The sequence below is a fragment of the Atta cephalotes genome (assembly GCF_000143395.1).
Source record: "Atta cephalotes unplaced genomic scaffold scaffold00012, whole genome shotgun sequence".
NCBI lineage: Eukaryota > Metazoa > Arthropoda > Insecta > Hymenoptera > Formicidae > Atta > Atta cephalotes.
In genome coordinates, this window is record NW_012130076.1 from 5,703,486 (window position 1) to 5,717,753 (window position 14,268).

Genomic DNA, 14,268 nt, shown 5'->3' on the forward strand with positions numbered 1-14,268 from the left:
AACTAAATAACGTAACTAACGTACGTTAGTAGTATTATTAGTTAGTAGTTACGTTACGTACGTAACGTAACGTAAACTAATAGTAGTTATATAGTATATATATATATATATATATATATATATATATATATATATATATATATGTGTATGTATATATATTTTATTGTTTTAAAGGAGGGAAGATTTGTTTGAATGAAACTACCTTTATTATGTGAAATAACATTTTTATAAATTATATATACTTAAGACAACCAAATGTTTTGTCAAATAAATATATTGTCCGTGAGTATGAACGCTAGTTCACGGAATGCGCTAATCGGGAAGGTAACAATGTCAGAAGACTCAATCACAATTTAATGTTAATTATATATTATGGTATCAATAACATAAGTAAGACTGAATAATTAGATTATGATATGATAGTTTGAGTAGAGCGAATACATATAATTCAAAGTTTAATGAATAGTTTAGTAAACTAAATGTCCGAAATGATCATGATGAATCTCAAACAGATAATATTAATTTCAAACGGATAATACTCAGAACACAATTTGAGAGTATAAGAGATTCTCAAGCCGCGAATATAATAATCTTTATGAACTATGGTTAGGCTAAACAGTGAAAATTGCGCAACAATTTCAGCTATATCAATAAGGCATTCAATCAACATAAACATTTACACATAAAATAAAAACAATTAAAGAATAACATACATCGATAAATAATTATCACATGAGATAAAATAATATACAGAAGCAACAATACATGTAATAGTATATCAGAAACGATGTATCAACGTATGACGTGATATGATAATGAGTGGCAGTAGTATAAGATTTACAGACAAATTGAGCGGTAGCTTCAATGCAATGACATGAACAACAATAATCGATATAAAATAAGCTTTACATGAGCAATGATACGAATTATTTCTTTCAAGAAATTAACGTGAATCATTTTAAGGTTAACTTGATACTTCTTTTATGTCATATAATGAATAATGAAAGTTTTCATGCTCTATATGTTCCGCTAACTCACTTAAGGTCTGAATAGAAAATAGTCAATTCGCATCGCAAATATAATTGCTATATAATGCAATTATCGCGCAATATTTATCGTAAGACAAGAATTAATCCAGAAAACTGCCATGTGATTTGTGTTATGTACGATTACATTTTTGGCCATGCCGCAACGCAAGGAATTCGTACAGAGTCTTGACTGCTGCAATAGGTAATCCGTCAAATTCCGGATACCTTGCTTAACTTTCTAATTACGCGAGTCAGACACTACTTTCAGACAGATGTTCATACCACTCAGCTTGGAGAGTAGCAACAATATTTATATTAAATCTGGATTAGAAATTCAAGAAGTGATCTTTGCAATGCAACTTTCTGATGCAGCATTCACAGATTACTTACTCGTTCGAATTTTTCTAATAGTCTGGCTATTTTCTTTGCAACCACCTGCATGGAAGCGCAACTCTCTCATTTATCAGAACACTCGTTCTGATGCAAACGGATTCTGTATAACGCAACTATGCAACGCAGTGAACGCGTGCGATCTCTCTGAACGATGTACTAACAATGGCGGTCAACAGATCGTTCCCGCGTACAGTAACTGCAGCACCATGTATAGGCGTGCAGCGCCGCACTGGACGCCGTGCATCAGCGCCATAGAGGGACACGCGCACGTGCCCATGCCCTTCTATGCGCAAACTTTGAATGAACAAACTCTTAACATATGTATTCTCCATTTATAAACGAATTCTTAAGTAAGATTAACTCAATCAATTGTTAATCCTTTATATCAGACATATAAATATGTTAAGTAAGACTGACTCAATTTATCATTAAATATATGAGAGCTTAAATATTTAATTACTTTAACTATACGTAAATTTTGGATATTTTTCAGAAAAAACAATAATTATTTATTGGAAAGGGTTGTTAATATGTTGGGTCAACAATTTTGGACTAATGCATGAATAACATATTAACAATGTCAAATCAATATTTATTTAGTCACAGTTACTATTTACTATATAACTTTCCAAAATCACTAATTGTAAGTAATTCTGACTATATATATTTTTTCAAATAATTGAATAATGCACGTCATGCCAAATAGAATTAGTTTTACTTTGAGTATAAGTTAGAGTTCAATCAACACTATTTATAGTTAAAATTATTTAACTTTTTTTTGGAAAGTTAAGATGTTTATTGTGACAAAATAAACATTGATTTAACATTGTTAATATTGTTTTCGTATTATCAATCTAAAACTGTTGATCCAACATATTAACGGTCTTACTTTCCAACAAACAATTAAATTGTATTTTGTAAAAAATGTTTCTTTCAAAATTTATGCACAGTTAAAGTAATTAAACACAGTTAAAGTATTTAAGTCTCTCATATACTTCAATTAATAATGGATGAATCTTACTTAAGAATTCGTCTATACAATGTAGAATATATACTTATTTGACAAAACATTTGGTTGTCTTAAATTTATATAATTTATAAAAACATTATTTCATATAATAAAGGTATAGTTCATTCAAACAAATCCTCGCATTTAAAACAATAAAATATATATATTTCGCATATAAACAATAAAAATTTAGTTGACTCCGTGACTCCGTGAGACTATAATCCAAATAAATATAATAATGCTGATAACTGATTTATTTTTAAGATTACTAAATGATAATAAATCTCAACCAAATAAAATAGTTGAATCATTTCCGTTAACTAGCATTGAATTTGTTGAGCAGACTGTGATTAAATTCGATTGAATAAAATTTGTTGTATTAAACGAATTTGCAAACGATTAAATGTGTTTCGTTGAAATTTTTTTTTGCTCTTAGGCAAGGGGGAGATGGGTTGGATCTTGCTTCGCGTGGAAAATCCAATGCCTCTTAATAGGAAAGATAGAATTTTTAATATTACATACAATATGTAGAGAGAGCTGTTATTTTTTAAACTTTTTTTGTTAATAACTTTTTAATAAAAGACGATCACTACTTAAAATCTTGGAGGCTCAAGACTATGTTCCGATTCCCACCCGAGTGTCACTCAAGTATCATTCCATCGTTGTTATTTTCCAACATTAAACAAGGATGACATGATATCCAGAGAACACTCAGATGAGAATCCGAACACGTCTCAGGGTCATAACTTTGATAACATATGTCACGATCATCGGTGCGGTATTCCTTATAGCACATAATTACCGATAAATTTTCTAATTTGCAATGTTTCATAATTTTTGTAAATTTTATAAGGATTGTCGGTATTTAAGAATTGTCGTGTCTGAATGAATTTTTTCTGCATTTAAATAGTAAAATGAACTTGAAATATTCTATATGTGGTATGTTTCTTTGTCGGTTCTTGATAATATAGTAGAAAACGCGATCGACCGCCTTTGTTTGCGGTTTTTTTCTCTCGTAAGGACTTCGTTCAATTAAAGAGAGAGTTCTATCTCTTGATATCGAAGTATGTTCGTTTGCTGAAACACAAGGGCGTCTGTGTCTTTGGCGATCGGTTGAGAGAACAACCAATTTCTAGAAATCGCACGGAAAAAAAATGTTTCTGCTCACGGCCAATTCTGATTAGCTGAAATTGCATTAGCTATGAAATTTGCTAATACATACAAAGAATTTGCTGCTGTAGCTAATATAAGGACGTGATAGCAAAATATGCAATTTATTTAGCAATATAAAGTTATAGTTGACATAGTTATCGGATATGTCTGCGTAAAAAAGAAAATTGTCTCTACCAGCTAAATATTGCTAAAACTGTACTTGCAATTTGCTACACAGAAAACATTTACTGCAATCATCAATACATCAATATGATAGCAAAATGCTTGCCTGTTATAACGATAATATTTAAATCAAATAACAAAAAGGGCTACAGGACTTTTAATTTATCAATAAAAACAATAAAAAGATATGAAGGGCACATAAGAGTCAGCAAATCACTTGAAAGTGTATAAAAAATCTACATATATTATGAATATAAAAAAATCTACATATATTAATTATATAAAATAAGAATTCTAAAAATCATTACATTATATTACATGTTTCGATTTCTTCATTGAGCTATCTTCAAGCGCTTAATACAGATATGCAGTCAACATATTATTTAAAATTAGATTTAACTTGATGATATGATTGATATTTTAACATTATCGGCAACGAACGGATGAACATTCCACAAAGAAATGAGAAGATTGCATATGGTCGAATGTTCGAACTTTCTCGATGTTCTAGAGAAGAAAATGATGTTAAAAATAATAATTAAAGCAAGCAATTTCGTTCAAGAGAAACACTCACCCGCCGATCGCCAACTTTATATCACATATTACAATAATAATTCGTCAGAAAATTAAAGCATCGATGATGATATGAGATAATGAATTCCAGTCAGAAAGTCAAGAAAATATAGTACAAATTCACAAGAATAAAATTAGATATGTGTGTCAAAAAATAAAATTTTTTGATTTTAAAATTGTGTAGCCTGTATGGCAGTCAGATACTTTCTGAGAGGAAATCAGACAAATTGACTAAGGCAATGTTAATGTCAAATTTTGTTTATGATAGATGGTATAAACTTTGTTTAGTCCCTCTGTGTTGATTTGTAAGTTAATACTATTATTTTGTTTTTTAATATCTTTCATCTCAGATATTAGACGCTTATAATAGCAACGGTTCTTCACCCAAAATTTGTATGTTGTTCCAATCAAAATCGTGGTTCATTTGCAATCTATGTTTGGTAATTACATAACGAATACGTGTAAACACGTCTGCTCGTTCTGTAATTATCGAACATAGATTGCAAATGAATCACGATTTTGATTGGAACAACATTCAAATTTTGGATGAAGAACCGTACTAATAAGCGTCTAATATCTGAGATGAAAGATATTAAAAAACAAAATAATAGTATTAACTTACAAATCGACACAGAGAGACTAAACAAAGTCTATACATCTATCATAAATAAAATTTGACATTAACTAATGTCGTGTCTACAAAGTCTAATTTCCATTAGCTGTGAAGCCTAAATATTATCAAAAAATAAGAAGATAAGAGTTAATAAATCACTTGAAACTGTATAAAAAAATCATATATTATGATATTATAATATATTATGATATATTAATTGTATAAAATAAGAAGTCTAAAAATAAGTGTCTATATAAGACATTAGGTGTCTATATAATATTATATTACTGAATTCAGCTGTCGTACCTAATTTTTAACTGTGTAACAACCAATCTTTCTTTCCGTTCACTCTTAGCTTGTGATTGTTAAAATAAATTCTTATTTAGATGTCGCGCATGCTGCTGTATCCGTATGTAAAAAATATAACATGTTAGAATTATTAATTAATTTTTTTCCAATAAAAACAGTAAAGAATATCTTTCTGTGAGATATAGTTTCTTTAAATAAAAAAATATATTCAGATTACTGAAGTAAAATTAATGAATTAGGAGAGACCAGTATATAATAGTAGTAAGTAGAATAATCGAGATCTACATTAAAAATAAAAAATCCGAGATACCCGTAAAATCTGAGCATGCAGCAGTGACTAGTGACTTGTAACATCTCATTGCGAACTCATCTATGATAAAAGTTTCGTTACAATTAAAAAAAATCGTACAAATAAATATTTTTATTCTTAAAGTTTTTGTTTTACTCGTATATGATTGTACTCCTATATGATTGTCTGAGAGATTTGATTTCTAGGCTACTTTCCATTTAACGCTCGTGGAATCATTTTCCACATTTGTCGTTTATTAAATATTAAATAAGGACAAAACGATGCTTGCGAACATTGCGAGCGTTAAGTGGAACGCAGTCATCGATAATAAATAATTCTTACTTAATAAAGTCCAACAGATTTTTTGTTTATGTGTCTTTGTTATCGTATATTGTTAACGTTTTTAAAAAATGAAGAGATGGGAATAGTGGGCTTAACCACAGCATGAGATTATATGACTTTAGTGATGACTCTTATAGTACTTACTCAATATTTGATTCCTTTAAAGAGATTTATCTCAGTGATGTTATAATATTAGTTCCCTCACATCTAATCTCGATAAAACTAGGCGCATTCGACCTGTTTTTGCACGAACGAATTTAAAAAAAAGACATTGTTCTGTCCTGCGAAGCGAATATTTATATTTAAAATATATTTTTATAAAAGTTTTATTAATATATAATCAAAGATGTAGCTTAAAAATGATTAATCTTCATTTTAATAATCTTATAGTCAAACTATCCGATACCATGAATTATCCTACTCCGGTCCAAGGATTATAGTTGATCCAATTAGATGGAATGCAGATTTAGAAAAATTTCTTTTCGTATTAGTTATCACTTTATTATTAAAATATTATTAAATAGTCATATGTATGTAGTAACTGGTGTAGAATTCATTTTTTTGATAAGTCTCTTAATTGATCTGTAAAAATTCAAAACTGAAAATGAGTCTACTAGCTTCGGTCTCCCCTAAATTTTATTTTCAGTCAGTCGAACACATGATGTGCATCGATATCACTCATGTCATATATCAAAAGTAATCAAAAGTAAGTTATATCAAAATCAAATGGATGAAGCCAAGCTAGATTTTTGTGCTCTTATAAATTTCCATCGAACAATTGACGTGGAATTGTTATCGTGAGAAAAATATTTTGGTGATCCAAAAGTTTTCTTCTCAATAAAATTGACTAGTGTTTTATCAATTGGATATGTGCTCCATGAGTGCGTTCATATTCAAATAAGGCAGTGCAAAATAATTCGAACAGATTTATCAGATTATGCTGGATAAACTGAATTGTTATGTTCAAAAAGTATTTAAAAAACTTTCTTTAAATATTAACATTTTTTTAAATATTAATATTTTCATTTATTCACTTATACGAATTTTACAAATATGTGGACGTTTCATTATGAATTAAAAGATTAAAAGTGTAAACGACCGGATTCGACTGGCTTGGCCAGTTAATACACTTGCCAGTTAATACTATAAGCTTCGTATTTCTTCGGTAAGCATTCCAATAAAACACATAGGGATGACGCAAAAGCGTGACTCGTGGGCGTAATGTGAATCGATAGAGAGAATAGATAAGTTTCCGATGATCGGGCCTTGGTTCATCGTTTTCTTATTCGGAAAGAGTCATCCCTGCGGCAGCTCTCTATTGCTCTCTATCGCGTCATATCGATGGCAAACGAAAACATGCGGCATTCGTTCGTTCAATCCGCATTTCGTGCGACATGCGAACCCGAGACATGCAGCGAATGTTTACGGCAGAAATAAAGCCAACGACGTATATACGTAATTTGAGTCCGTTATACTGCTTTAGAGAGGGATGATGCGAAAGGGTTGCGACGCGACGCGGTTTGGTGATACCGGATCACGATGCTCTCGTTTTTCAAAGCCGACAGTCCGTTCGCTGTTGGCGCGAGAGATCATCACCACAAAATGGTCGATGAATCCATTGCGAGAATGTGAATGGTCAGTTATACGACCGCTACGGATTCATATCTCGTTCATATTAGATACGTACTACAGTTTTTTGGACACTGTCAATATGAAATAAATAGTGCAATGGACAAGACACAAATGACGAATAAGAAAAAAGTAAATGATTATCTTTAGAGCAGGTTTGGTATGTTATTTAAATGCAATTTTATATATTTATTATATTTTTTACGAAAAGTGACGTATATATCAAACGTATATATTTTTATACTGTTAAATAAAAAATATGGAACTTTCTAGCTTCCACTGACAAAATGGATGAAGTGATCGAACGACGTGGAAAAAATTAGAGAATTATTATTAAAAATAGTTATTGAATACATTTATTTCAATTTATTTTACAAGCTATCAAAAGCTTTTGTGACTGACACTAGTCACAAAAAAATGTATGTTTTTGTTCAATTTGACACATTTTCTAGCGATTTAAATATGATTCGTTAATTCGTCGCTCTTAATGCTATACCATAACAATTTCATAATGCACTACTATTATACATCAATCTGTTATTCGTGAACCGTAGTTGGAAATACTCCATACGCGCCATTCATTATCCAAAATCCTACGCGACTAATGTGACAGGATCACAGTATTCAGTAAGACGTAGTCGTGTGGAAAGCAGAAGCGCTTTCCTCCCACACGCTCTTTGTCCCGCTTTCTCTTTGCCTCGGAATCAAGCTAGTCGGCCAGCGCTAATGAACATTAACCATGAATAATTAGATACGACCGCGCTAATTGCCCATTATTAATCATCGCCGCGCAATCGCCGGGATCAAACATTGATCGCGACGATTGCGCTTCCGCCCACTGCGCGGGATTCAGATTTAGTTCAATTATAACGAAGGCCATCCAGCGCGGCTTCCGGGCCCGCGCAAAGACGAGCTTAACCGCATTTCGACCGGAAGGCTGCTGCCGTGCGCGTGAGTAGCAACCGTACGTATCATGTGAGTCTGGGGGCGGAAAACGTGAATAATTTATTTGCAAGGAATCGGAACAGCTGCGGTTACACCGACGACGGCAACGACGGCAACGACGGCAACGACGACGGTGATGGCAGCAGCGGTAGATTGTCCGGGTGCATCGTCCTTGCTCGTAGTAGTCACGCCAATGGTTCAGATGGTTCCTCCATTCGTCGGGCAATGTACCATTGATTTCGGCTATTTATGCCAGGATGTAACAGTTCGGCTAATATTGCGCGGTCTGTTGTTGCAATGGAAAAAGAGCAATCAACCGAGCGAATGTGAACCGGCATCCTATTCATGAAACTTTAATGCCAGATTTTCTCGCGCGCATGCTGGATCGATTCATTCCGTCTTCCAACTCCGATATTCTCATCGCAATATCAGTACATGGCTATACACAACTGACGTGCTTACGACATATTCCGCTTCTGACAACGATTAATTATTGTATCCCTACGAAGCAATTTAGTTATTGAGTGTGTAGTAACCTCATTCAAAAAGTGATTGGAGAAATAAATTAACTTGTATGAATCATTCTACCACACGAAGCGTTCTGCCAGTAGCAAGATAGATAACGTATTAATTCTTTAATAGAACTAAAAGAAGCTGTACATTAAATACAATAAATGTTATATATATATAAAACATAACGTATTTTGGAAAAAAATATAACTACTCGATGAGACAAATAAAATAATCCTTTTTAGATTTGAACAAAATTGGATGTACATTATACAAATTAAAAAACGAATGCAATCAAATATAAATAAATGAACTTTCTATAAATTACGAATACGAAGGAAGCCAAATTGATATCGACATGATATATATATATATATATATCCAGAGAATGGAAAGTTATTTTTTAAAAGTAACAAGTTACCGATTTTTAAAAATAACTCGTTACAAATACTGTTACTTGAGATAGTAATTTTTCGTTATTTTTCCGTTATATTTTTAAAATCGATGACCACCAATTATAGCGGACGGATGCCTAGGGGCTTTCTAGACTCAAGCGCTGTGAGTAGCTTGTGTTCAATCGAACTGTATCCATTCGTGTGCAAAATAATGATAAAAACAACTTTAAAATTCGTTACCGTTTCCAAAAAATGTAACTATGTTACCGTTACAGTTACTAAAAAAAATATAACGCAATTACCAGTAAAGTTACCAAAAAAGTAACTTGTAACTGTAACTTCGTTAGTAACGAGTTACTTCTATTCTTTGATTCGATTTCTCGGTACGTCAAAGGAAAATATATTGTTATGCTTAGTCGTAATATTTGTCGTAAGTATTTATTCTTGCTATTCTTTAAATTTCTTGAAATTAAATCTCATTCCAAAAGAGTTAAAATATTGCCACTATTGAAAAAGAGGGAAAAATTCGTACTCTTGAATAAGAATAACAAATTTATTTTTTGGGGTGAAATTTCATACTTTTGGAGGGAATCTTACTCCAAAAGAAAAAAAGAGAAGATCTGCTACTCTTATTCAGACTATGCTGTTAAAAAAAAAAAGAAATTTGCTTCCGTTACATATAATGGAAGCAAATTTTAAGTAGGTACATTAAAAATATATTAATGAAAATGAAGTAACTTAAATTTAACGTTTACTTATATTAAATTTCATATAAATCTAAAATTTAATAAAAAATGTAACTAAACTTTATAAAATTTTATGGAAAGTACACTAAATTTCATGTACATGTACACAAATATATACTTTTCAGTTGCAAATACATTAAATATAATTTAATATCATAAATATAATTTAATCATAGAATTGAATTTAATTTATGTAACTTAAAAGTACATTATAAATTTCATGACATTTTTAACAGTATACAAATTTTTCACTATTTCAATAGTTTCAGTATTTTAACTTTTTTAGAGCGAGATTTTACTCCAAGAAATTTAGAGAGTATCTTTATATTCAATTTAAGGATGCATCTTTATTTATTTGCTGTACCTAAATTCTCCGCATCTAAATTCTCTTTGCATATTTAATTAACTTACAATGCGGACTACTTTTATTCTTTAGAAAACTCCAAAAGTTTCCCTCAGGATCGGTTCGATGAACTCATGAAACAAGACTCTCTCCTCGCGTGCAAGTCAGTACGCTTTTGCCTTCCGTATGTTGAAGGAGTTTCTGTTCCACAATACTATATTCACCGCTATTACCTTGCATGCGACCGATATTAGGCCACGCCGAGTTTTCTCTCGGTTTTCAATATGCACGAGAGTGCATTAAGTGCCAATGAATGTAAGGCATTTTGCCGGAGCTATTAAATTTTCTAGAGTTAAAACATTTCGGAGGAACAAAGAAGATGGCAACACAGAAATAATTCCGGTAAAGCACTGTATATTTATCATCCAAGATATAGCATGAGATAATATCTAAGATTGTTATCAGTATGGAAAATCAGGAAACTATGATAAAAATCTCTGGAACTTCATACTATAGTGAACAAAAATGATGCAAGGAATTTCTAAAGTAATATTTGGTATAGTAATTTCATATATATATATATATATAAAATTATTACACATTATGTTAAAAAATAGAAAAATTATTCTCTTCTCATTCTAATTAAGAGTTTTTTTATTTTATATGTTTCTCAATAATAAGAGAAAAAAGCTAAGAGAAGAATTATTATGATATACGAAGAATTATGATAATATACATACATATATATATATATATATATATATATATATATAAATATATATTTAACAATAAAATATTTATATACATCATCGTTGGCCTTTTGCGTTTACAAGAATGATTGTTTCCGAAAGTGATTGACGCTGTTGCTTCGTAGAGGATGCAAACTGCCTCAAGCGTCGAATACTTTTGACACCCTACACAATAAGCGGATGCACAAGCACAGCGTTGCACCACCAAGCGAAGCGATCGGAATGTAATTCAGCGCGAGAGCGAAAGCGTAAGCTTCGTCTGGTATGGTATTCGCGATACTTTGACCTGGGCGCTTTTCGTGTCGAAAATATCCGACGTATTTTGTCGCTGGTACATCGCAGAGATCTGGATTGGCTCTAATGCCTCTGTAATACTGGCCATCGCTTTTTACGCGTCGCTCCGGCTACACGAGTCCCCTGTATTTTATTTTGTCGAGGTTTTTATCGAGCCCGGAGGGAAGCTGACATTAAACCTTTCTGACCAAAAAAGACTCAAAATCTCATTTTTGAGAAATCGTTTATGAGCTCTTTTTCTTTTCTTTTTTAATCTAAATTGTTATACTTGTTAATAGTACACTTTATAGCATATTCTTTAATCCGTATATAAAATAAACCCTCGAATAACACTACAAATATAAATTTCTTGTGTGCGTATTTCTTGTGTATACATTAACCTGCACAAATAATTATTCCACAATCATATAAAGTACTGAATATTTAATAGTAATTGATAAATTATTAAAAGCAATAATTATTAAATTATTATTAGTTATTGGACAATTCTATTTATCATAGTTTTGATGATTAATTTATTTGATTTTAATTATTTCATGAATGATAGTGTTGGAAAAAATGACTTATCGATTTATTACATATCTCACTAGGGGGACAAATGTAATATAACTTTGAATTGTTTTTTCTTGCTTGAGCAGAAAACAGTTATAAGAAAAAAGATATTATCATTTATTATGTCTGCAATCTCTTGAAGGACGAACAAAGGATTTATCATTAGAGAATGAACGTAAGAGAATAGCGTGCCCTCAACTTATTCTTAACCGCTCGTATTTCCGCATTTTAACAAAAAAAGCGTCTTGCGGTCATCAACTCGTATTTGTTAAAAATAAAAATCACTTACAAACAATAATAAATAAAGGATCCTCCTCAAATTTCAAATAAAAATGTGAAAAAAGAGTTGTGAGTCAGTGCAAAATCATTTTGATACGAACCGATGCTCAGAAATATGATGATGTGACGCTTTTTTAAGAAAAGACGTTACACGATTTAAAGATGGTGTTTCTGATTACTCATAGATACTCTCATACATCAGTTGAATAAATTGATTTTAAGAGATTTGATTTTAATAAAAGTCAAGACATTATATTATGTAAAAAGTAATAAAGTCTAATAGAAATTTAATAGTTCTCCTACAATTAATTATTTATAGTTGAGTTACCGATTATCATAAAAATTTAATTCCTTTTCGATTTTCAATACAATTAATTTTAATACTTTAAAATTAAAATTAAATGTTATAAAAGTTAGAGCTGTGAAAGAATTAGAAAGAGGAGATCAAATGAAATTTTCGTTAAGGAGAAAGAGGGGGTCAAATGAAATTTTCGTTAAGAAGAACTAGATTTTAAATTGTTCAAAGAATCCGTAAATGAAGGAAAGTGCAAAGACTTTGTAGCTCTCGTATGTCTGCTTTGTTGGTTGCAATGCGAAAAAATCCTCAATAGTCTTTTCGTTGAAAAGAGAGACCGCAGTTCATTTTCGATGTTTCATATCTCTTAGTGGGCGCGAGTAAAACGAAGAAACAGTGGGCGAACCCGATGTGAGTCGATCCTATCAAAAAATTGCTTCACTACTGGCGCCTGAATGTCTCGAGCATTCTTCGTATCCTTTGCTGATGGTTACTAGCGCGCTCCAATATCCTCTGTGTACTGTTCCCTGACGATCGATGGTTTTTCTTCGTTCCTCTTTTTTCTGTCTTCTTCAGGTCTTGAGAATAGTTTTCGTTAATTAGTTTTCACTCGACAATTATATCTGTTAATTCTATATATTCCGGTAAAACTCAAGTGCGTAATCTCTTTCGCTTTCCAATAAATAATTATTTGTAGATAAATCAGTCTTATTGGAAAAATAAATTGTAACTAGTGCGTCACACTCGTAAAGCTTTGGCAAACGAATGAGTTTCTTTCAAAATTTACAATTTTTATTAATAAATAATTACAGGAAAAGATACACATTAAGAATACTAATTAACACAATAAAATAAATTTATTTTTTTTTAATGTTGATTTGTTGTATTACCACGTCCATTTTTCAGATTACTGACATTTTTGAACTTATTACTAAAAAATTACATCCGAGCAGGCTATGAAGGTAGGTTCTACGAAGCTAAGTCCTGGCATGTCTCTTTTGTTACGACCGCTTTGCTGAACGTGCAACGCTGCCAAGATTTTTCATCGTGCAGGTGGAAGTCGCAAGCTCGTCGCCGGTGTAAGCCGCATAACGACAAGTCATTCTGTCGGGCAGACAATTCAATCTTCGCGAATTGGCGGCACAAGGAGGTGCAGCTACCCACGAAGAGAGCATTATTCTTCGTCTTCCACCTGTTCCTTCTCCCTGGGCTGAAATTCGTTTGGGAACGCCAGAGATAGTAATAAACTGCCTCTCCGCGTTGACGTCCACTGCGGAAAAAAAACTGCCATAACTTGCCGCGGAACTTCCGGGCATCTTAGACATTTTCACTTGTTCCTCCACCAAGCTGAAAACTTCTGTCACCAGAAACGTTATTCCACTCGCGCTTTTCGAACCGACAAAATTTCATTTCGTCCTTGTCGAGAATAACGCCTCGCACAAACGCGAAAAATGCTTCTGTAAAAAGTGTCATCTTCAAAGTACGAATCCGCTTGCGAATATCTTGCGACACATCCTGATTATCCCGTGCACTGGATTTAATATTTTTATCTCTTTTTTTTTTTCAGTTGAAGAACTTTATTCCGAGATAAAAAATCCGCAATGAAAAATATCTTCTTCATTCGTTCTCTCTCTCTCTCT